The sequence below is a fragment of the Stegodyphus dumicola genome, chromosome 4, assembly GCF_044657685.1.
Source record: "Stegodyphus dumicola isolate Sdum_Otavi_A_Nest chromosome 4, ASM4465768v1".
NCBI classification, from domain to species: domain Eukaryota; kingdom Metazoa; phylum Arthropoda; class Arachnida; order Araneae; family Eresidae; genus Stegodyphus; species Stegodyphus dumicola.
Window position 1 is genome coordinate 135,430,048 of NC_140771.1, and position 24,749 is coordinate 135,454,796.

General features: G+C 31.1%; 2 protein-coding genes across 2 annotated transcripts in view; one reads left to right on the plus strand and one right to left on the minus strand.

Moving 5' to 3' along the window:
- LOC118196930 (uncharacterized) overlaps positions 1-6,925 on the minus strand; it is a 56,124-nt gene extending 49,199 nt beyond the window's left edge. The window contains exon 1 of the mRNA XM_035368402.2: positions 6,773-6,925. The gene's annotated coding sequence lies outside the window, so the exon portion shown is untranslated. The remainder of the gene's footprint in view (positions 1-6,772) is intronic.
- LOC118196927 (glucose-6-phosphate exchanger SLC37A4-like) overlaps positions 1-24,749 on the plus strand; it is a 145,732-nt gene that overhangs the window by 101,183 nt on the left and 19,800 nt on the right. The gene's annotated exons all lie outside the window — the stretch shown is intronic.

Below are 24,749 nucleotides of genomic sequence, written 5' to 3' on the forward strand. Positions count from 1 at the left end.
CAAACCAGTAATAATTATCCGGTTCAGTTTTAAATTCAATTAGCGCATATAAGTACAAAATATCATACGAATTCCGTAATACATCAAGCGTTCAAATGAACAGAAATTCAATGGCGTAATTTCAATCATCAAAGCCACCAAAATTTCTAAAAACGTTAATTCGAATTCTAATTGATTGGCAGTTTTTCAAAAGTCATTCTTCTTTTTTCTTAAATATGACTATTGAGGTTTTAGTTTTACCTGTTACTAAATATAAAAAATATTATGCACAAAAATAAAAGTATAATAGTATGAATAACAATGAGTATTTTGTTTTTACAAAAAATGACACCAAATGATTGTATAACTGGTATGCAATATATGGTGTTAGAAACATATTTTAGTTATAAATGATTAAGAAATATATAATTATTGCTTTTAATTTTCTCAGTTCGGTAAGCAGAGGGTTAAATTTGATAGATAAATTAAACACCTTGCGTTTGGGCGAATGGTAATATCCTCAGTAGTTAAATGCGTAGCTGTGTGGATGATAAATTTATACGTTATGTTTAGCGCAGAGGTAACATTTGCCAAAATAAAGGGATTATATGTTCATGGTACTGTCATTTTGTAAAGACTAAGAATATTTCTAACGTTAATATCATGGCCATAAGCTTTAAATGTTTCCTGTTTTAAAAGAAATTATCACATAGCTTTCTAAACAAATAATTTTCATTGCGAAAGCACTTGAATAGCGTGTGTTTCACTAATTCATGCCAATATACTCGCAAGTAAAATCTACGGTTTGTAATTTAACGAATGTTCGAAATAAAAATTATCATTCCATATTCTTGGCTAGCTATTGAAATTATCATAAAAGAAACTGAAGCAGTCATATTGTAAACGTTACCATAAAATAAAATCATAAAAGATACCATAAAAAATGACAATCACAAAATAAAATGAGAAACAAATTTCTTATCAACATCAGTTGTACAAAAATTTATTCTGGTATAGTATGCCAAGTTTCCTATGACATTTGACTCAAAAGGAATAGTGATTTTATCTTGAAAATAAACAAGTCGTCTTACTGTAGAGCTATGGAAATAAAGACAGTGTTTCTTCGTTGATTGTTTTCAGACAAGGCCTTTTCCTAATGGAACGTCAAAGCTAACTACAAATTACAGGTTGAAGCTGGGAAACACCCGTTAGTCATCAAGGGTCACCGGATAACGTACAGTCTAACACAAACGACTACGGATAACGACTATGGATAAGAAAAACAAATTTCCTTGAAAGCATTCAATGCTGAAAAATTGTCTTAATTTTTAAATCAATGCAATTTAGATCAGAGAAAGACTAACTGATTGCAGTTAAGCGACTGATTTATAAGAAAAGATATGACTAACAACGTTGATGAAGCCTTAATTAGAAAAACCTTCCTTTTAATGCGACATTTTTTAACCCACTTTAGGGCTTATATTTGTATATTATAAGAAACAATATGACTATAAAATACGCTAATGTTATTATAAAAGCAGTTCCCAATATCATTAAGGCCTATTTGTTGCTCCACTTGATCTGCACATTTTTCATACAGCAAACAGCTTAGTTCTTCATTTTTTTTTCATGGAAAGAAAGGTGGGTTTTTATATTATTCCTTGAGATAACTCATACTGAGCAAAGGAAATGAGATGTTGCGAAAAGAAGTGCGTTTGTTAATCTTCCAAATCAAGCTCGAGAAGAAAATCATTATCGCCGGTCCTACTGACCTAGAGACAGTTATAAACGACGGAAAGGAGGGCGATAATAATCTACTTGATCATGAAAAAACATTAGTAGGTCGCATTTCCCCTTTGGAAAAAGGAAGCATCCCAACTCGGTCATTTCTCTTATAACATGAGGAGAGTGGAAAAATCTCTAAATGGGTGACGTCACAGCTAGGGGCCATGATCATGATCGAGATCCATTTAGCAATAGCTGAGAAAGCAAAGATGAAGAAAGTTCACCTGACAAAATATCAATAAAAGAAAGAAGGCAGGCATTTTCCTCTTTTAAATATAAATTCTCGACTACTAAATTACTTATAAAGGATTTTAATTGAAATAAGAATAATATCAGTAAAGTTGGGACAATGATCTTTACTAATATACATGTACTGAAGAACAAAACTAGATGTGGGTAGCATTGAAAGACATTTCTTCCTAAAAGACACCGTTGTCAACATATTCAAAAGATGGAAAGCAACCTGAATAATTTGCGTTCCTGAAGTAATCTGAATGTTATGAATATTCACTCGTATACCACATGGCCCATATACTTTTTCGGATTTTTCTTTCCTTTTTTTTCTGAGCATAAAAATAAAGAGATTTGATTCCACCATTAATCCAACAAGTGAGCATTTCCGACCACTCAGCTATTTGCCTGTACTTCGGCTTAGTTTCGATTTATAAATTTTTGATCGTGTGGATTTACATTTATGCACTCAAATTTAATACTCAAGAAAAATTCTAATTTTGCTTGGTCTTGTCTTCATATGAAAATATTCATATGGATTACAAGAAACAACCTGGCATTCGTTATTAGTTGTCAGTTTTTAAAAATGTAAATAATCTGCTGCATTGCAGGTTTGGGCCAAATTGATTTGACAGACGGAGACACCAATAGTTGATATCTGACCAATAGTTGATATTCAAGATGACGCAAAACTTTGCATTGAGTATATTGTGTTTAGGCCACACTTTGTAAGATAAAAAAGTACCATTGAAATGTTTTTGCTGTTTCGTATCATGTGTTTTAACGTGTTTTTTCACAGCATCACTTAACATAAAACACAGCATAAAATGTATACAATTTAAATTAATCTTAAAATTAATCGTTTGAGTAATATAGTGATACCAGTATTCAGGTACTGTGATAAAACCTTAGACATGATCCATACTTTAAATTGGATCAGAAAACGAAAGAAAAAAATTGGAGTTTAGAGAAGCATAATTGTAATTTCATCGAAACCATCAATAAAGTGCAACACATATATCCATTGCTGATCTACGTATTGCCAATACTAAGATTTATCCAAATATTCTACTATTAAGCAAATTATGTGAGTAACCCAGAGTGTGATTAATATAAATGGCAACTCTGTTAACTATATATCGAGCTGCTAAAAATCAATCACGTTAATTCATTTCAGCATTTTATCAATATATTACTGTAAATTTTGATTTCGAAAAGTTGATTCATTTGAAACTAGAAAGCAGTTAGCTGAGTATTACGCTCACATTTGGTCTCAGTTTTTGTGTAATTTAGAAAGAAAATTTTAATTCAAAATAACAGATTCTTGAAGAATTGATACTTGCAGTTCATATAATCACTGAATAAAATCGAAACTTAAAGCCACCAAGTAATTCAAGAATTTCTTAGCCTAAGTGTGCTCATAGAGGAATAAGAAAGAATATCAGTGAGAAGAAAATAAGATTAAGAAAAGTATAAATAAATAACCTACATTCATTGAAATTGAAAAAAAACTTCATTCAATTGCTTAAAGTAAATTTTTTCGGCGTTTCAGGATCTATAAATGTGAATAGAATAACTCCTGAATGCGCGTACTTTCCAGAATTGAGAACAATGGGTTCTGAGAAAATAATTTAATTTTCACAACACAAAATGCGAAGGGGAGACAGAATGTTTTTAATTCCATTTATTAAGAATTAATAATTTACATCAAGAAATGGTTTTTGTTGCTTTCAAAGGCAAGTTTCTCATCAGCTGATAAATAATGTTAAAAGAAAACTTTTCTTTTTGATGCAATTACATTGCCATTCATATCTTACGTAAATAAAACTGTTCACTCATATGATGAAAGTACACATAAGTATACATTATTATGAAATAATAGTAGTTTCAGTGATATAGATACGAAAAATTACTTAAATGGGAATATTTTTATAGGTTTTAAAATTCTGTTTTCTCTATGGCGTCTAAATGAATAAATTATCTCATAGAAATTTATTTGCACTAAAAATGGAATTGTTCTTGATTTTCGAGTAAATAATCATATTTTTTTTCGAAATTATGCAAAGGAATATGAACATACTAGCACGTAATTATTCCTCCAATAATTCAACAAATTATTTAATTTTTGAGCCATAAATTATTTTGAAAAGCTAGTTACAGTTATTATTTTAAAGCTAGTTATTGTTTCTTACATGGAATTACTTTATAAGTTTTCAATCTGAAGATCCTTCTTGAAAGATGCAAAATTGTGAAAAAACTGGGGGTGCGGTTCCAAATCGTTAAGTTCGTCGACCTCTCAGAATTATGTTCCGCCTATTTTCAATAGATTGCTCACGCAATATCTTTTCACTTTCTCCACTTCTTTTGTAGTTTGAATTTATGAGGTTATATGTCAAAGCTAGAAAATCTTTTTTATGTGATCTTTTACGACGCAAGGAAGCATCATCACTGACGCTTACAAATACTTGAAAACTTTGTAAGAGTTTCTAAGCCGTTATAATTCAGAGAAAGTTTTAAAAAAATTGCCTCCAACTTAGTTTGCGAAGCAATTAAAAACCTGCAAAGTTTGGTCCAAAATCGGCACTGTAAATGTTCCAGTAAATTTAAATGACTAATTTTTAGTAACTTATAATCTATTTTGGCGCAGACTGTTTTTCATATTTGTTATATATTTTAATGTTAGGTGTATATTTAAGATTCCAAGGCTTTGCAACTGACTTTTTTATCGCTCATAATTAAAATTATTCTGTCTAATTAACATCATTAATTTAAGTAGTTAATATAATTTATCATTAATAGGGCAGTATTACTTTTTATATGAGAAAGAATTTATTTTTCTCGAGAATGTTATCATAACACTACTTGTAATGCGAACGTATTAGACATGAACAGTAAAATTAAAACTTGAATATAAATTCAAGTTTTAGTTTTATATGATATATAAATAGGAAAGAAAAGAGAACTAAATGGCTCTATTTTTATTTGAATTTATTTACTTCATTCATTTCTCTCAAAAAGTTATTTCAATAATATCTAAACAGCTTTAGGGTCTAATAACTCAAATAATGTTTCGACTTCGAAATTATACGTAAATTCAATAAATAATATTTCTTGCCTGCCTGTAAGGAAGTAGTGTCAAAATCACAAAGTACACAATATGGAAGTATATTTTATCTAAAGTTCATTAGATTAAATTCTACAATTACGTTATTGTTTCTAGTAGTATTTTTTAGTTGCAAATTAAATTTCCTATTTCACAATACTGTAATGATTATATTTTTAAAAACGTCGAAATTGCTCATGAAAGTTTCAACTATACAAGTAAATAAAAACGACACAGAACGTTGCAAAGGAGAAAAGTTTAATACACTATACGTTATATATATTTTCCTGAACTGAAAAGAACATCAAGGAAATCTTAATCAACTATATAAGTAAATAAAAACGATACAGAACGTTGCAAAGGAGAAAGTTTAATACACTATACGTTATATATATTTTCCTGAACTGAAAAGAACATCAAGGAAATCTTAAAGATCTTATAACTGATGGTAACCTATCTGAGGGCACATTATAATATGAACTCAAGGTTCGTTTTCGCAGTGAAACAGCGATTTCTATAACAAATAAATGAGCGTGCAATGACAAATTTAAAAAAAAAAAAAAATTCCTTTGCGAACATGAGAAAGTAGGATAAGACAATAATTCTTTAAAATGTTCCATCTTATGAAATGAATGAATATACTAACAACTCTAAGTAAATAATCCTTGCTTTCTCTTGCTATTTTATTGGGATTAAGATATGCTCTAAATGATACTTCATGTGTACTATACTGTTACGTTCCAAATGGCTTAGTGAATTGTCATTATATGTGCTAAAACTATCAGAGTATTTCAAGTAAAGAAGAAAACATTAATACAGTTCATCAATCATATCATTAAGGAACAATATTATTGGTAACTCACAGTCTATTACTCATTAAGGTAAACATCAATTACTCTGTTTCACAAATAAACCATACTGCACTAGAAAGCGAAATTGCTTGTTTCAGAGATAATGATGCAGACTTTCCATAAAACGTTTCCCAGTGCTATCTATAAAGAGCTTGCAATAAATATTTTTTATTGTTTTAATTATTATAACTGTTTCAGTCAACTGTCGAAACAAAATGTTTGATCAGAAAGTAAACGAATTTAATTATTTTAATAAAGCCTCAAAATGTGTCAGTCTATTGCAGTGAATTATACATATAACAGTGCATTCTAAAACTCCGCAAAATCAGATTTTTATCAGCTAATTTTAACTCAATTTTTCAGTTTAATTTTGATAACTATTGAAAAATAAGGTTCAGAACATTCCGTTTATCTGCATAAAATTTTAACAGATCCACATTATTGCCATCAATTTACAAATCTTAAATTTAAATCGCTTTCTGAATCTGCCTTACTTTACGAAGCGTAATAAAAACACAAATATTGTAATAAACACGAATATTGTAATAAATATTTGTTATTTCAATCCAAATATTTCTGAATTATTTATGAATATAAGGTGCTAAGTAAAAGTAAACATGAATATTTCTAAATTTCCTGATGTAACATTAAAAATATATTTCAACAAAATTCCAACAAAATTTCCTAATGTAACCTTTAAAAATATATTTTTTAAATGAAAGCGCGGAGGTGAATCCTTCCCGTATCTAATTATAAAAAATAAAAAATAAATAAAAAAATAAAAACGAATTCCGTTTCACCTGACAGCTAAAAAAAAGCCTACCTTGTCATAATCACTGTTGAAGATTTCTCGAAAACAAAAGAGAAAACAATTCCTATCGCTCTTCTAAACGCTCACAAGACTAGCTCAACTTAATCAACAGAATGACATGGAGAAAGAAGTTCCAGTTTTATATGTCCAAGGTAGAACCCCCTTCTCGGTGGCCTACTTATTCGACAGGTTGGAACGTGGGTCTGGATGGAAAGTAAGAGCAGGCCTCTTCGCCGCTTAAATGACTACCGAAGAATGGATGTACATTGAAAAGTCAAACTGTTTCTCTTTATAATCTCTCTGGAGATACACTTCCATCAGCTTTGAGGACGCTTTCTTGAATTGGGGGATAAAGATCATGATAGTAAGATGCTTTTGGGATTATATGCAAATAAGCCTCTCTCTTTTCTATTAAAGCGCGATCAGATTTCTGTCTTATAACTCAAATTAAGTAGATGTGTGCCAGAAATTACAATTTCTCCCAAAGACTATAGAAAGATAAATTTCTGCTTATACGGAAAAATTCGTTGTTTTCTTGTTAATACAAGTCTTTTTTTCGTAACACAATTTTCTTGCTGAATGCCTTATCATAGTGGGTCAACAAAATTTCAATAACGAATTTAATTTAAATATTCTTATGCTTTAACAGTGCATTACGACGAAATTTTGAGTTCTGTATTAAATGCACTTTGGGAATCTAATTGCTGTATGTTGCTTCCGTTTTGTCAATTTAATACATTATATATCTAAACCAGGTTTGACTGTACTATAAGACGAAGAAACGCTGGAAATGTGCTAATCAAAAATGTGTTGTATTCCATACATGTGACAAACGTAAATTAGCATTCTCTATTATCGAAGAAAGAGAATCCTGAAGAGAAAAATATTTCATTTAAAAAAAAATTTTAAAGCTGTTTCTAAAGTTGCAAAGTTTTCTAAAAAATTTTCTTTATTTTTTTCGGAGCATTACAGAATTTCTCTAATTTAGCAGGCAGACGTTCCTGCTTTTTTTTTATTTCTGCTTGCTGCTCTCTTTTTATTGCAAAGCTATCAAAAACGCAAACTTCTTCATTCTGCTGCTACTGCTTCATTACATATAGATAAACAAAAGTTCAAAAATTCGAAATTTAGATAATATATATTATTACAGTTGCACAATATGCTGCGAAATTAATTAAATAAACAAGAGATAATAATTAAATCAAAATTAGATCATGAAAAGAGCTCTCTAACAGGAAATACACATATCAAAACTAAAACAAAAACATTTTAAAATTAAACTAAAACAATACAATAAAATTAATAAAACTGATACAAAATATATATAATTAGTTGAAAATTCTCGGTCTCTATCAAGAAGCAGTCAAAGAGTTTTTAAAATGCCACTTTTCTGAATTATATCTAGAAGATAGTTAGTGCTGGAGATAGTTAATTATATCTAGAAGATAATTAGTGCTTAGTGAGGAAACGAATTTATTTGGAAGAAACTAATCAAAATTAAAGTAAGAATTTAAAAACAATTAATGCAGAGAAGTTTCAAGACTGGGAAGAAAATGATTAAGCTTGGAAGCTTAAAATGGAAAAAGAAACAACAATGAAAAATCAAATAATTAATAAAAAATTAAAAAGGCATGAAGCAAAACCCCCATTTGGCTATTTGCCGAGTAACCGTCGAGAATGCTATCTGAAAGAGTTGCAACAGGAAAGTTTGAGTAAATGGAAATAACAAAATGCAATTAGTGAACTGAATTGCAAATATTTAGTCTGTAAAACTGAAAAATGAAAAAGGTGGAAATTGTAAATTTAATATAAAACTTGAATTTTGCTTGGGATTAATTTCGAATAATTAAATTTAATAATTAAACAAATTAATTTTTAAAAAATATTTTTAAATACTTTTTGAAAATGTGAAAGTGGTGGAAAGAAATTTCAAATTAATTTTTTTTTTAATTTAATAGAAGTAAATTAGCTTTTAAGTGAATTAAAAATGAATAATGTGGGTAATGGGGAGCAGAAAATGTTTTGAAAAGAAAAAAAGCGAATTAATAGTAAAATGTCCTCGCCTATTTTGAGTATAATAGGGCTGAAATAGAAATGGCCATTTGTTAGCAAAAGAATATAGAGGGACTATTCACAAATTTACAAGTATATTTACAATTATTACGCATCCAGTAAGTGTAATTTTTATGTAGTGAATTTTTTTATTATTTATATTAAGTCTTCAACTGTAGTGTAACTGTTTGTAATTCTTAGAATCTGGTTTATAATGGTATAAGCAATTACTTTTTTGGACCCTATGCTTCTGTTTTATTCTGGTTTCTTACTCAAAATGTAATTAATATTTAATTAATACTTGTTTAGCAGATTGTGTTTGATTTACCCACTGGTTATTCAAATTTCTTATTCGAGAATTCTTTTTTTTTTTTTTTTTTTTTTTTTTTTTTTAAATTCAGCCCACCAGCGGCCGAGCGGTAAACACAGTAGTCGCTGAACACTGGTAGTTCGGTCCGAGGTTCGAATCCCGCGAACGGGCTGGCTGCATGAGTGCTTTCGTGCTTTTCCCTCTGTAACGTATATACTCTGTGTAACGTATATACGAGCCAGTTCTCCTTAGAAAGTGCTCCACGAAGGCATCATTTCCCTTAGGCAGATAGCCCTCGAAGCTTTGCCGTAATTAAATAACCTAACCTAACCTTTTTAAAATCATTTTTAAATTTTTATTTTGGGGTTGCGATGGAGCAGGTGATATCTTAATTAATAATTAAATTTTGATCAAATATGAAAATTCACTTCGTTGCATTTTTAAAGCATTCTAATTATTTAAACTATCTTAATTGCCATTTTCTTTTAATTTTATTTTGAAATGTGCCACTGTTAAGAATCATCTAAATAAAATTCAGAAACGAGGCTCTGCTGAAACCTCTTCGGCTGCGCCTTGAAAAAGACGAAAGAACTTTCAATAACCTTTTATATATTTGTTATCATCTTTATTAACTTTTTTGGGCTTTTCAGTTTTGAAAGAGTTGGGTTTACTTTTGATATGTGTGTTTCCTGTAGTAAATGACCCCCTTTTATGGTCTATTTTTGATATAATTACTATCTCTTGCTTATTATATATAGAATTTTAAATATATATATATTTAAAAATTAAAAAATTAAAATTTTTCAGAAAGTTGAAAAGAAACTATAATTTGATTTTGAGACAAGACCAAGCAGTTACAATAGGCCTAATAAATTTAAAAATTAATTCTCCTAGAATTAATTTAGTGTGTATGAAATGAAATTTTTTATTTAAAATAAGCTGTTTAAATTCGTGAATTTAACAGTAAGGTAAAATTTTGCGACATCATTATTTCCGCACTGAACATTCATTTCGACATTTCAGCATGCATTTATTCATTATTATTCCAAATTAACGACCCGTAGAACACTAGTATGCTTTAATAAAGAAAATAATTAATTCTAAACGCATCTGGGATTTATTTCACGGGATCTTTTTTGCAACAAATATTTCCCTTACGTGGCAATACTTTCTACTTTTCAGGTCAGCAAATCCTCGAAAAGTAAAAAACATCTCGAAGATGTATCTTTCCAGATGTTTATAAATTATATTAAATTTATAAACATAGAGAATTTATAGAACTGAGTAGGAAAAGAAATAATAAACATGTTATTCAAGAAATTAAGTACAGTTTCTTGCGACTGAACGCATAATATAAGTTATTTGAAAAAACACGCTGTATGCAAATGTTGAATGTTAGTGGATGTGTTTTTATAATTTTAGGCTGATAAGCTATAACTAGCATTTCGCATATTTGTGAGCTGCTTTTTTGTATTACACAGTGCCTTCCTGTTGTAATTGGAAACACGTCTGGCTAGCAGTCGGGAGATAAGTTCGAATGACGGTGAGGGCACTCTGCATTTTTTTCTTGTTTCCTGCTTCTATAAACCTAATGACTCGGAATAAAAAACCGATACTGAATAGATACAAGTCGGATCAAAATATGTTGAGTGATATTATTTTATAAAATCCTTGTAAAACTTATATGATTTTAATTTTTTTTAGAATTAAGTGAATGTTTAAATGTTTGCTTAAACACTTTTCAGGTGGCCAAATGTTTCAAGAGTTTTCTTATTATCTACTTCAAAGCTTCAAGACTTAACTTTGTCCTTTCTGCCCGAAAATTTCTCCGAGCTCACAAAAGAAAGCAAATATTTTAATGTTTCGGAGCAGTGTCAAGGAGAATCATATTATTCACGTTCAGAATACAGTATAAGTGTTATCACTTCTTGACTTTCTATTAGCCCGTATGTTCTTTTTGATATTTCCTGTTAAGAGAAATGTTAGTTAAATGCTTAATTAAAAGTGGTGAGCGAAAGGAAAATAAAAAGGAGGACAAACGTTTAATTATAAGGATTGATCGCTTTTTCTCGTACGTGCTTTCGGTTTGTAAGTGATAGCATATCTAGCTTACAATTGCAAGATCCACGATTTGAATCCCGGTGAGCACATAGCTGTTTTTTCACATTTCGTGCTCCGAATAATATAATAGACTACAAAATGAGGCTTTTTTGTTGTAAAGAACTTCTGTACAAGATTTCTGGCATAATGTTTTGCGTATATATAAGATTTTTTTTTCTCATTATCTAAATTTCACATAAAAATTATTTGCATCTTAATTTCTCTTCTTTTTATATTTAATATATCATTAATTCGGGCATTGTAACAATATCTTTAACCCATAGTTAATGCCGTGGCATAGTCGTTATAGAAGAGAAAATGAAAAGAAAGAGGAGAAAAAAAGGAGAGTTTTGCCAAAAAAATGCTTCCTAGTCTTTCATTTTTTAAATTAATCGTAGATGGCATATGAATACACCTTTGGCAGTAATCGTTACTCAGATTAGTTTTAAAGGCATTAGGAAAGGACAACTATACATGTATGTTTGGGTACGAAAACCAGTCTTGCGTATTATTCAAATAAATTAATAATGAGGAAATAAATAAATATGCCCACGAGGAAAAACCTAAGCTTCATTGAGAATATTTATTCTAGGTGAGCATTGCTCGTCTGACTCCGCTTGATTGATTTGGAAAACTCACTTCCTGCCGAGCTTCTCTTGATCTCGAGTTTGTAGTGAACACAGATGATCTGATACTTTTGTTCGCATTTTTGACATCGCATGAATGATTATTATACTTGCAAGCATACATTCTGCAGCATTGTTTTTGAAAATTGTCTAAATATCAGAATCCCGTTTCACTCGAAAATGATTTTGTTTATGTGCGCCATTACTAAATATGCTAATATTTCTCATTTTGCTATCCGTTTTAAAGTGAAAAAGAAATGAATATTTATTATTATTTAAATTTTCAATTTCCGAGTTCATCAAAAGATTTAAACAGAAAGTCAGAAGCTCTTACGAGATAATTATTTTATGCGAAATGCTCAGTAATGTAATGTAGAAAATATTTTTAATTTATTTGCTTTGGAATTTTCGGGAAACTAAATTAGTTTCGCGTATTGCTTTCCAATTTATTATTTGCACTTCACAAGTACTTACTTTCTAATACTCTTTTAAAAAAATAAGACATATAATAATAAGGCACATGTAATATAGCAAATAAGTATATGACCTTTGATTTTTCCCAGGATAAAATGAAAAATAATTTTCTTTAAAAAAAATATATTGGACCATTTTTAAATCTTAAATCTATTCCACATAAGACATTCGATTCAAAATATTAAGTAAATTAAAATTTATGAGCATTCTTTTTCGTAAATTTCGATACCTATTTTTTTCTCTATTCTGTAAATTTAAACTCAAATTAACATTTGAATGAACTATTAGCTTAATCGAAACACTGGCTTATTAGAATTTTTTATTTATTTATTTATTTATTTATTTTGCTTAATACGTGCTCCGCCTTCAGGCACTACACGGAAAGGGAGGGATGCTTCATGGAGGTCTTTTTAAGGGAAACTGACTCGCATCCAAGTTACACATGGAGAAAACCATGAAAACGCCCATGGAGCCAGCCCGTTCGCCGGGGCTCGAACCCCGGACCGAACTACCAGTGTTCAGCGGCTTCTGCCGCTCGGCCGCTGGTGAGCTAACTAATTAGATTGCCAGACGAATTACCATTTCATGCTTACCCTTTAATACCAGAATACTTGCAAATGTGAAACCATTACAAGATTTATTCAAACTTTAACTCGAAGTTACAAAAGGAAAACTTTGACAAAATCAATTTTCGTTTGACGCGGGATGAGCAGACAATTATTTACAAGATAAAGTTTAAATTTAATGCCTAACAAGATGCTCTATTCTAAGACAGCTATTTATTTGAGTTTCAATCAAGATCACTAATCTGCTCGTAAAAACAGTGCTCAGGCAGACAATAGCAGAGAATTTCATTACGGAAGTCTGAGATTTTCAATCTTCTCTTCTAAACTTGGATTCTCATTCCCACTTAGAACTCATTTTCATTTAAATATTCTGATGGATTAGACAAACCAGCAGGCGTGCAGGGCAGGTTTAGCATAAAATATAACATGTTAATTAAAATAAACTCAATCAATTCATTTAAATCATAAATCTGAGTGAAAACGTTCATCATTTAAAATACTTAGCAGATGTTAAAATTTATTCTTTTTTAGTTTATAATTTAACCGCATCTTATAATTAAGTCTGAACTAGCTTATTTTCGGTTGAATAAAGTTTCGTATATATGTATTTTTAGTATTCTTTTCTTTTACTGCGCTTTCTACTGGTGGCAACTAAAATGCCGAATGCTACGTCGATGTCATTCTGTATCATTTAATAAAACATAATAAAGTTAATAAAAGTTTTATTATTTTCTTTAATCCTGTCACTAACGTTTTTATTAAACAAAAGTTATTAATTTTTTGATTAAAATTTATAAAATCTGCCATACTGAAACAAAACATATTTGCATAAACGTAAATCTCGTGCAAGAAATATCACCTGAAATATAATATTCGATGTAACAGAAAAATAGATCCTGTACTGAACTTTAAATCTAACGAAGTGAGGCTGTGTAAATAATCTGGTTAATAGCATGTTTATTAAATAGGGATTAACAATTTATTCAAACCAATACCATTGTCTTTGATCCATGCGTTTTGAGAAACAATAAAATAAAATACACCTGACGATACTTTTAACTCTTTAAACTGTGATATAAAGCAGCTTTTCGATTCAATTTAGAAACTTCAATTTTAGTTTGTTGTAGTTTGATCAAAACATAACCTTCATTATGTTCCATTTTGAGGACAGGATATCAATGAGCGTCTATTTTAACAGACTAACGAATTTAGATTAAATTTCTCTTCCTCAGAATGTTTTAGCGATTTCTTAAGATTTGTACAATTCTGTTCTTCAGAGTTTTAAAACTTCCAACAATTTTCTAAATATTTTTGCTGTGTATTCTATTTACTTGCAAGAACTGTTTTTGTATGTTATTATTCAATCAATAATTGACTGACGGATAAAATAAGCTAGTGTTTTTCGTGATACAGTGTTTGAAGAAATTATAGTCTTTAAAAATGTCCACAAAGTTATTCATTTAAAATATCCGAGTTTTTTCAAGCTGAAGTTGCAGATCCGGTCAGTATTCTCTAACCGTGTTTCTTCTTTCAATCATTTATAATTTCTTAATAATTTAATATACACTGAATACAAAAGATCTCATGGTTCCTCATACAAAAATTCAGAAAAAAACCCGCTCTGCTTCCCTGTGGCGCATTAAGATTAGAAATGGAATTTTGTAAGCAAAAGTATGAACAATATACGCTGTATTATAACTGGCAATGGTATTTCTAAGTTAACAGAATGTGTGCACTGTTGTTGTATTTTACTCTGTCTTCTTAGCTGTGAAGAGGAGTGTAATTCTTCACTTTTCCTCAAAGGCATTTTTATATTTAAGTTTTCATGAAAAGAATAAAGCAAGCTTCTGAAAATAATTCCAATTCAAAAAATGATGTGGTGACTATATTTACAAATGACTTTTATCTATATTGATAAAATATTGTAGTAATAAAATTGATTTTGCAGTTATAATTAGTAGTTAATACTGTTTATAATGGTTATGCCATCACTAATCCTAGAGGTATATAATATCAACAGGAAGCATAAATTCATTGCTTTTTAGCTAAGCGAATATTTTCATGGTTTTCCAAATTAGGAGCATACTTCAGGGAGAAAGTCGTAGTTATCGCTATAGTATGCTTAATCGTATGTACTTCTTACCTACTTTTACTTATTTCGGTGAGAGTACATTTCTCATGAATGGTTCTTTTTATGCTTTCGAAGTTCTTTTTTTAATCTGATGAACTCGAATTGCAGGCATGAAAGTTGTTTCGAATCTAGAGCACTAAAATGTAGAACCCTGCCCTTTCCTTTAGGTTTTCATCCCCCAACCTTTTCTTTCATTCCTCCATCCCATCCTCAATATCCAGCTGCGCTCATAACCAACACTGTCAAGTCGAATCAATTTTATTTTTATTTTTTTCAAAAAAGAGGTAGTGGCCGAGGTATTCCTCAAAGTCAATACACGAAGGTTATCAACCCAACTCTAACCACAGGTATTCGGAGATAATTTTTTTTCCTTCTCGTAATTAAGAATCGGTCAGGATTGTATATATCATTTTCTTCATTAGTGTCTTCTTTTAATTATAGCAGAGCAAAAAAAAATGATTAATTGTTATTATCAAACATATCACTGACTGGGCGTAACAAACATTAGCATACAATGAATACGTTTGAATTATTAACAGCAAAAACATTTTTCGAAAAGTCGAAACTCTTAATTGTTTTACTCAATATAACCTTTCTGTATGTATATATGTGTAGCAATATGATAAATTAATCTTTAAATTTAAATTGAAAAAACAAAACCAAAGAACATTGCAATTTTTCTGTTGGAGCTATTTCAGACATGACAAACGACAAAACTCTATAGTTTGTTGTAGTGTGTTTAATAAAAGCAACAACCTAAGTCTAGAAGTAAGCATCTTTGTTTATTTATTCATTCACAAATACTTCCTTTTAGCATTAACAGAAGACAGAAAGAGGTTTTCAGAAGAAAAGATGTCGAAAGCATCGATAAGAACTTCTGAGATAGATTCAGAGTTTAGAATTCAACGAATTCAGTTATTACAATCATGCGATTTTGGAAGCTCATGATGAAAAAGAAATATTTACAAGGTAAAAAAAAATTTCTTATCGTTTCGGACAGTCAGAAAGAAAAATTCATAAAACAAATCCTCAAAGTAATCACCATCAACATCCAGTGCCTTTTGCCAACGAGTGGCTAGATGTGCGATGCCATCGCGGTAAAACTAAGAAGTCTTGGACGCAAAGAAGTCCGTGAGGGCCTTTTCGAGGTCTGGCCGGTTGAAGAATTTCCCACGAATATGATTGTCCAGGTAATTGAAAAGGTGGTAGTCTTTTGGCGTGAGGTCTAGGGAGTATGGTTGATGGAGTAGCGTCTCCCAGCCCAGTCGGTCGTCGGTGGCCTCCCGAGCCACTTGCGACCTCGCATTGTCATGAAGGAGGAGTACACCCTTACGATTGATCAATGCTGGCTCTTTATGCATCAGTGCCTGATGCACACGTTCCAACTGCTGCGAGTACAGGCCTGCCATGATGTTTTGGCCCCCTGACAGGAGCTCATAGTACACCACTTGGCTACTAGTCCACCAGATACAAAGTATGATCTTGTGTGAGTTGAGAGAAGGTCTCGCAGCATGAGGTACAGGGTTCCGTGGTGACAACCAATGTCTGGAACGCCAGGGTGTGTCATATTGGACCCACGTTTCATCGCTGGTGAGTACTCGATCAAATATGAATGCATAGCGGTGCCGAGTAAGCAGTGACAAACAGGCAGGGACATGATGCTGCTTGTTTGCATCGAACAGTGAGTGGGATACTCACTTGTTCAGCTTGTATGCCTTTCCTATGCGGTGCAAATGGAGTCTGATCATTTCATCAGAGACTTGGAAGTGTGCATCAAGCTCATCACATGTTTGACTGCTGTCACTCTCTATGGCTGCTGGTGCATCAGTAAGAGACATAGCCCCTGACCTGAACATCTGGAACCCTTGCCCAGCGGTTCGTTCGTTGACGGCATCATCCCCAAAGGCCTGGTAAATTCGAAAAACTTGATTCTGCTGCTGAGAGGCCCACTTCAAAATCATAAAGAAAACACCTCCGAATGAGCGCTTTTGATGTGCCCGTTTCAGTCAGTTGCTGTGTGAGTTATGCTTAAAGCAACGCGATTTCACACTCTTGGTCAATGTCCGGACTCCCATCCTAATCACTTCTTCGCCAAATTTGGCGACTATTTTTATGTTGGGGTTCACTCTTCCAGAAACGGCAAGAACGTTTTTGGTTACCTTGTATAATCTGAAATTACATTCTTGGAGTCTGTATTCTTGGAGTTATAAAATCGAAAAGAAAATTTGATAACGTGAATAATATTCAAATACAAATAAGAGTAATGATCATCATCATATGTGTCTTCCTTTTCTGGTGAATTATATAATCCAACGAAAGTTTTCTAAAATCAATTGAAAATTTACTAAGTTTTGGAGACACTTAAAATTTACTACGTCATGGAGAACATCATTATGCTGCTAATGGAACATATTAAAACTGCATGGATTATAGAAGAATATGGTGAGCAGAATCTGCGGACTTAATTCTCGAATTCAGACAACAGCAAAACAAAAGTTGAAATCTAAAACCAGTAAAACCTTGGATGATATCCATAGCTCTTCCAGTAAAATATGTAAGGCAGTGAAAATTTTCTGAAATCAGTTTGAAAATTCTGCACGTTTTGGAGACACTAGCAAATACCATCTTACTACAGATAGGTGAAAGAACAACGTGGGCGTCATTAGTAGTGTGAACTAACTAATATAGCTCACATTCATTACAGAGCGTTTCGAAGACTGAAATACAAGCCAAGTACCAGAGAGTAAGGGAGTTTTATCAACCTCGTTATTTGTCTTTCTTTTTCTAACTTTGATTACATTAAAAAACTTCGCAAGTCATTTATAATGAAAATTATACCAGTATAAAATAACTACCAACTGACTTAATTATATAAAAAATATTTTCTTTTTGGAGATTAAAATAAACGGAATGAAAAACGAGCCAGTAAGATAATAGGGAATGAAACTTATTCTGCAAACAGTAGTTTTGACAGTTAGCAGAACCGCACTTAGTCTTAATAACAGTCTTGGCGTGGGGATTAGTAGGGAATGCTATGTTAATGCTATGTTTTAAACTTAATTCAATCATCGTTCCAAGTTCGCTTGGGGACTAAACATTGGGGGTCCTGCGACAAGCTGACCCATTGTTCAGGGCAAATGCTTACGCTCCCCGGTGCCGACGATCAAGAAAGCAGATTTCGGGGCACTGCAGACATTGGTCCTTCAGGGCTGTTACGCCACTGAGTTTAGTTCTTAGTTCAATCCTCGTTCCACGAATGATCCGGCCTTAATTATTTAATTTCTCTAGGGATTTCAAACTGGATAATTATAGTGGCAGATTCAGTTATTGAAGGAAAGCATGAAATGATTATTTTTTGGGATAAACAGAAGTTTTGTTATCATTACCCGTGTTTGCTATCATAATTCGGCTGAAACTCTGCAACTCCGGAAGTCATATTTCCTTTATGTTAAACTGTAAATTAACTTTTAGGGTACTGAAATATCAGAGATTTTTAATTTTAGTACCAATAAAATATGATTATCTCTCTGTAGTTCTTCCAGCCGCGCTACTCCAAATCCTAAACCTCCTCCACATTTTACAGGATCCGTAATATTTTGAGGAAGAGACTCGGAATTTCATCTTTATTTCGATAATCCCAATGTAGGTATTTGTTCTCATAAAATCTCTTCCTAATGGTTAGAAGCCTATTCCGTTACTTCCCTGCAAACTTCTGTCTCTTGACTTGATTTATGAGAAATTCAGGTAAGAAATCGTTGTTAATTTAATAACTTTCAAACTGCTCTCTCATTTATAGATATTTCCTTTATTTTTGACATTTTGGAAGTTTATTTAAGTGCAGTAGCTTTTTATAAACATATTTATGTATGCGGAACAACAAAATGTCTACGGTAATCATTTAATTATTTTGAATTGGCCGAAAGAAAAATATTTTTCAAATTATTCGGTGCTTTATATTAGCTCACACGGCAGAGTCCGTTCATCCAACCTAAAGAGTAGTGCCATACTGGATAATAATTTATTTTGAAAAGTCCTTAGGAACAGTTTTCGGCAGCAAAAATGGAATCAAATACATATAGCATGGTTATATAAAGGTATATATTACAATACATTTAATCATCTATATTGCAATGCATTGAGATATTTACTACCCGTTCTTTAGAATAGTGGGCGGATATCTAACTTTTCAGTACATTTTTAGCCATCAAACGGTAGCATTACATTGCTGTCCATACGGCTCACGAGTGTAACTTCGATACATCATCATTTAAGGAACGGTATATTTAACACTTTACTGACGAAAATTATCTCTGAAATGGTATCCCTTTCTGAAACTATTAGCGTCAGTTTAAAGACACACATAGCGAATTTCTGTCAATGGCATTTTTGTAGGAGTAGAAACATTTACTTAGATTCTTCGGAAAGAACTTTGATAATTTTTTTAAATCGTTAATGTTTATGTTTTTGGTCGTTTATTTCAAAGAATTCTTTTAATACAAACTCATATTTTAATTCACAAAATTTATAAATGTTTCATTTAATACAAGAGGTCATGTTCAAAGAACAGGAATTTCTCTAGCGCTATTGTTTCAAGAAAAGCCTGTGTAAACAGATTATTTAAAATAATTGTCAGAAAATATTATTTCATAACCTTGTAGAGTGTATTAGAATGTATGCAGATTGGATATCGAGTAATGTGTGTACTCCTCATAAAGAAATCTAAATTTGAGCTTTTTTGAAGTGAAACGTTATGAGGACCGTATATAAGATACAATTAAATATGCATAAACCCTACTAAGAAACTTAAAGGGATATAGAAGATTACTAAAAATAGAGGATAATGATGAATATTTATAGGAAACTGGATTAGAAATGTGTCTTCACATTCTTATTCTTGATGAAGTACGAAATCGGCATCATTTTATTGATCAAAGTTTTTTTTTACCTATTAGATAATAATCTGAAACATACTTCTTAATTCTATAAAAATTTTGTAACAAAAGAGAACTAGCTAGATTTCAATTTTTGCCCTGTGCACCCCAGAGCTCCTATTTCAATCATACTGACTATTTGAGAGATTAAGAGTCTCAAGAGCTCAAAATACTGAATCAGAGCCTTTATGGAGCAAGTAGAAAATGCATAAAATTTCTAAAAGGAAATTTAGTATATTTAATCTTCTAGGTGCTAAAAAGATTGAAAGTTGTCATTAAACCTAAACTGATTTTAAGCTAAAGGCTGACTTTTCTAATCTTTTCTCCTGATAGTTCAATTCAAATAACTCTTTTGCTGTTCTATGCATTCATTAATCCCTTTTTCAGCTAGTCAAGACAATTTAATAATAGTAATAATTATTTATGATTGTTATAATAATCCTCATTTACGATAGTCATAATATTCTAATAGCCATCCTCAAGAATCTCAAGAAATTTACCGTAAAATCTGACTCCCAAGCAGCTGTTTTAACGATTAAGAGGTAATTTTGTTGGAATAATTTTATGCTTAAATAAAAATTACAAAAAAATCTGCGCATAAACAAAGAACTACATCCACTGTAGAATTGTAAAACCCTTCTTGACCAGAAATACGAAGAAGTCCAGAAGGAAGCTGCTTCTGCTGAGAAGAAGGAGAAAGCAAATGATTCGTGTTTAATGTAAATAGGAAGAATCCTCTGAAGGGGTGGAAATATTCAAATGAATGTGAAGTTATTTACATTTGCAAAATTATTAATATATTTAAGCGGAAATTTATAATTAGAAATGAGAAGTTATTCAGTTCATACTGGACAGCGGCATCTCAATTCAAAAAAAACCTGTTAGTAAATATAATAGTATATATGAATGTTTTTATAACTATTAAATTAATTAATTTCTATCATATGTAGTATTTTGGGTGTTTTTAATATTTTTTGGAATTTTTTAAGTTTCATGATTTTGGACCGGGCTCAGGAATTGATTAAATTTATTTCAATATTAAACTATGAAAAAAATGTTAAACTATGAGGAAATAATTTCCATAATGAACGTTATTATGGAACGGATTACATTCTTTGTGAAAGGCAGCATTGTGTAAATAAAAATAAAATTAACAAATGAAATATTAAGTTACATAGTTCATTGTTTTATCCTTTATTATAACAACTATTAACTTGATTTCAAAAAAATATTTATTTTATACACATCAAAATACTTAGAGAAAGTATAACATGAAATTTATAAATTATATTTATTATCATTATTCATCCGTTTATAAAAATTATTTTTGATTGAGAAAAAAATATTTATTTTATCAAAACGCAATGTAACCCATGCGGTTGAAGGATTCGTTCCTTTAGACTAGCGTTTTTCTTTTCCTTCTTTTGCACATGTTTTTTAGTGTCAACCGAATTCTGTCTTTTCAATATTCAGCTTGGAATAGTATCTTAGGATTTTTACGTATGCGATGAGCATTTTATTTACAACTAGAATAAAAACTCCACATTCTAAGTTAAAAGTAATATTTTTCACTTCTTTGATTTATCTGCCCAAAATTTTAATTTTGTACTGCTGTGCAATCTTTTTTTAATAGTTTCGTACGTATATAATGTCTTGTTTTACTTTATGACTCTCCTTTAAATAAATTATTTTCTTTTAAATTATTTTACTTTCATTTCTTGATTTGGTTTGATTATGTATGGAAAGAAGTTTCAAAATCTCATTTTAAATTGCATGTACGAATGTTTACATTTACATGTTACGAAATCCAACCGCTAATTCTCAGAGGACCTGTATACGAAACAAACGTAAAAATATTCTGCATTAAAAGACCTGTAACACCAATCGTGCATTATGCTTAAAATATAACAAGGTTATGCTATTAGTAAATACAGACAAGACAGTTTACATTGTATAATAACAATGTTTTGATGTAAATTCCTGCCTCGAAATTTATTACTAACGAACCTTTTAGCAATCACTGAATATCACTCTTATTATTTTTCATGCTCTTTTTAAGCAGAAATATGCAATGCATTGTAGTAAAGCAATTCCCATATTTTGAAGTCCAGCGAGAAAAATAAAGGAAAAGGCTGGTGAACGTTTCTAGGAACTGTACTGTTATTTCCATGAGTTGCACGCAACAGTTCTTTCACCCATCGATTAATATGAGAAGAAATGTTATCCTGCACGAAACATGTGTTTTCTAAGTGCTAAAACTTTTCTTTAAAGAGACAAAACCGTGTTAAAGTGGAAAAGCAAATAATATCAGGCCTCAATGGACCATAAGATAGTATACTCCGGTGGATCTCTCTAGACCATGAATTATGAAAGAAAACCGCTTGGGTTATAAATTTTGAAATAAACTCGCGAAATATATACTCTTACACAGGTTTTCTAGACTGGCTTTCCATGCACAATGAATGGGTTTAAATTTCATAATACTCGATACTTTTTAACCCAAAGGACGTTAGCCCAAAAGGGCTGTTATTTTCGTTTTGGCATTTTGCATTGGTTCACCATAAATTTCGGTTCACTTTTCATACTGTTGGCACCAAATATTAGTGCACTGTGTTATATTTAGAGAAATTAAATAATGAACAATCTGCATAAATGTACGTATGGTTTCTCTCATTGTGATAAAACAACGGTACCTAGATCCATACAATTTTGAATAAAGTAATCTTCCACTGAATATGGGCATCTGGAAGCCCTAATTTGGAATTGGAAATTTGTTTTATTAACGATTTCATATTTTGTAACACTTTAACGATTTTTTGATTAACAAACTCAACGATTTCAAAGCCAGCAATGGCAAAACTGTTCAGAAAAATAAATTTTTTATCTCCTGCTCGCGAGACTGCGTATCGGAAATTCTAAAGATATGCTCATTTTAAAATCATTTTGCGATATTGCTGTTGAATTGAATTTTATAGTTTAAGTGCGAAGAACGTGATATTTTATTAAGTAAACTCGACGGACAAAACGTCAAAACAAAATGCCTCTTTGGCGTAATGTAAAATCTGAAAGCTTTCAGATTTTATTGTTTATTATTTTATTTTAAATTGCTCTGTTTATAATGAGGCAAAAGGATCAACCATATAAAAAAAATTGGAAGTTTGTTCATTCCCAAATGAGGTTTTTTACTATGCATGTCTTAGTCTATCTTCCGTTGTCAAGTGTAGCGAAGAACTTTGAAGAAGAAAATTGATCAACTCGGAAGGTTTAGTTCTTGTGACGCCACCCTAGCCCTTTGAGTGTCACGGCATTTTAGAAAATTATCTGAATGACGTTAAGGTATTTTTGTTTACAAATTTACTCACTAAAATATTTTCTCTCTCAATATAATCATTTTCCCGTTCGTATGAATTTTCTGCGGTACCTACCAAACTACTGGAAACATTGTCGTAGGTCATTTTCTGACACTTATTTGTTGATGAACTCCATTTTTTCTTCATTGTATAGGGAAGGGTTTCCTGAGACCTCCCAGGACGTGTGCTTGAGGTATAAGAGTTAGAATGTACATCCGTGAATATAACATCCGTATCCGAATTTCAGCGACAGTATTGTTGAGTTTTCATATTTCCTGTTCTGAAAAGCTCCGATGGCTATTATAACTGTACCAACAGACTGAAATCTTCTTACATTGAACAAAGACTTGATTTTTTGAAACAAGAAAATTCACATTGATTTAGGTGAGGAGAGAAGGGTGTGTGTTCTTTTCTTGATGAAGAAGTAAAGTTCTCACGGATATCAGAGGATTTATTTTTCCCACTCTTTCACGAAAATTGGCCAAATTTCTTTGCAGAAGTCTTAATTAAATGCCCATTTTTCAGATACCTATTCCATGCGAATAATTTCTCGAATATCGAAAACCGTGTCATCACTGCTTTTTACGAGCTTTCTTTGACTTTCCCTCTATGTTAATTGGTGGTTAATTTCACAAATGAACTCTAAAAATCCTATTTTATGACTAATTGTAACATTTTTTTAAACGCTTAGGATGTTTTCAGTATTTTGAAGAATGACAAAGCAAAGTTTCATTCGTTTTTTTTTTTTTTTTTTTTTTTTTCATTCGGGAAGCAGAATTGTCAGTATCTCTTTCAGACATTTTTCCCTCATACTGAAATTATCACATAAAATTTCTCACAGTCTGTGTGAATGTTTACTAATTCATCCATTATCCAAAGAGTGAACCAACGGTTTTTATGTCTAAATTTCACACATATTTAGGATGTAAATATTAGTCTTGGATGTGCAGAAACAGCCAATACTTTGATCCCTTTCGATCTCTTCTTCTCCTTCCTTAAATCTTTCAAAGTAGTCAAAAACTTGAATATGTGATAGAAAATCATTTCCATAAAGTTTTCATAACAACTCATAGGTTTCTGTAACGGATTTATCAGTTTTCACGAACACTTTCAAATGGATATATATCATAATTCCGTAAGGAAGCAAAAATGTGTTTCACTTCAATTTAGTATTTATTTATTAATTTTTATTACGGCATAGTATGCGAGAAATGATGCCTTTTTAGAGCATTTTCTAAAAGTTTACAAGATATTTTTACAAGTACGAATTAAAGCTAATCAAATCTGTATCTTCACACTGTTGAAAAAGATTTATACTGCACTGTAAATTAATTGGATCAACTTTTGGTTTTTTTCGTGCGTTACTCATGTTCGTTTTTAATGGAAATTAAATATAAACTCAAACTTTAATGAACGAAAATCGTAAACTTTTTTTGCACGGAAGCCATA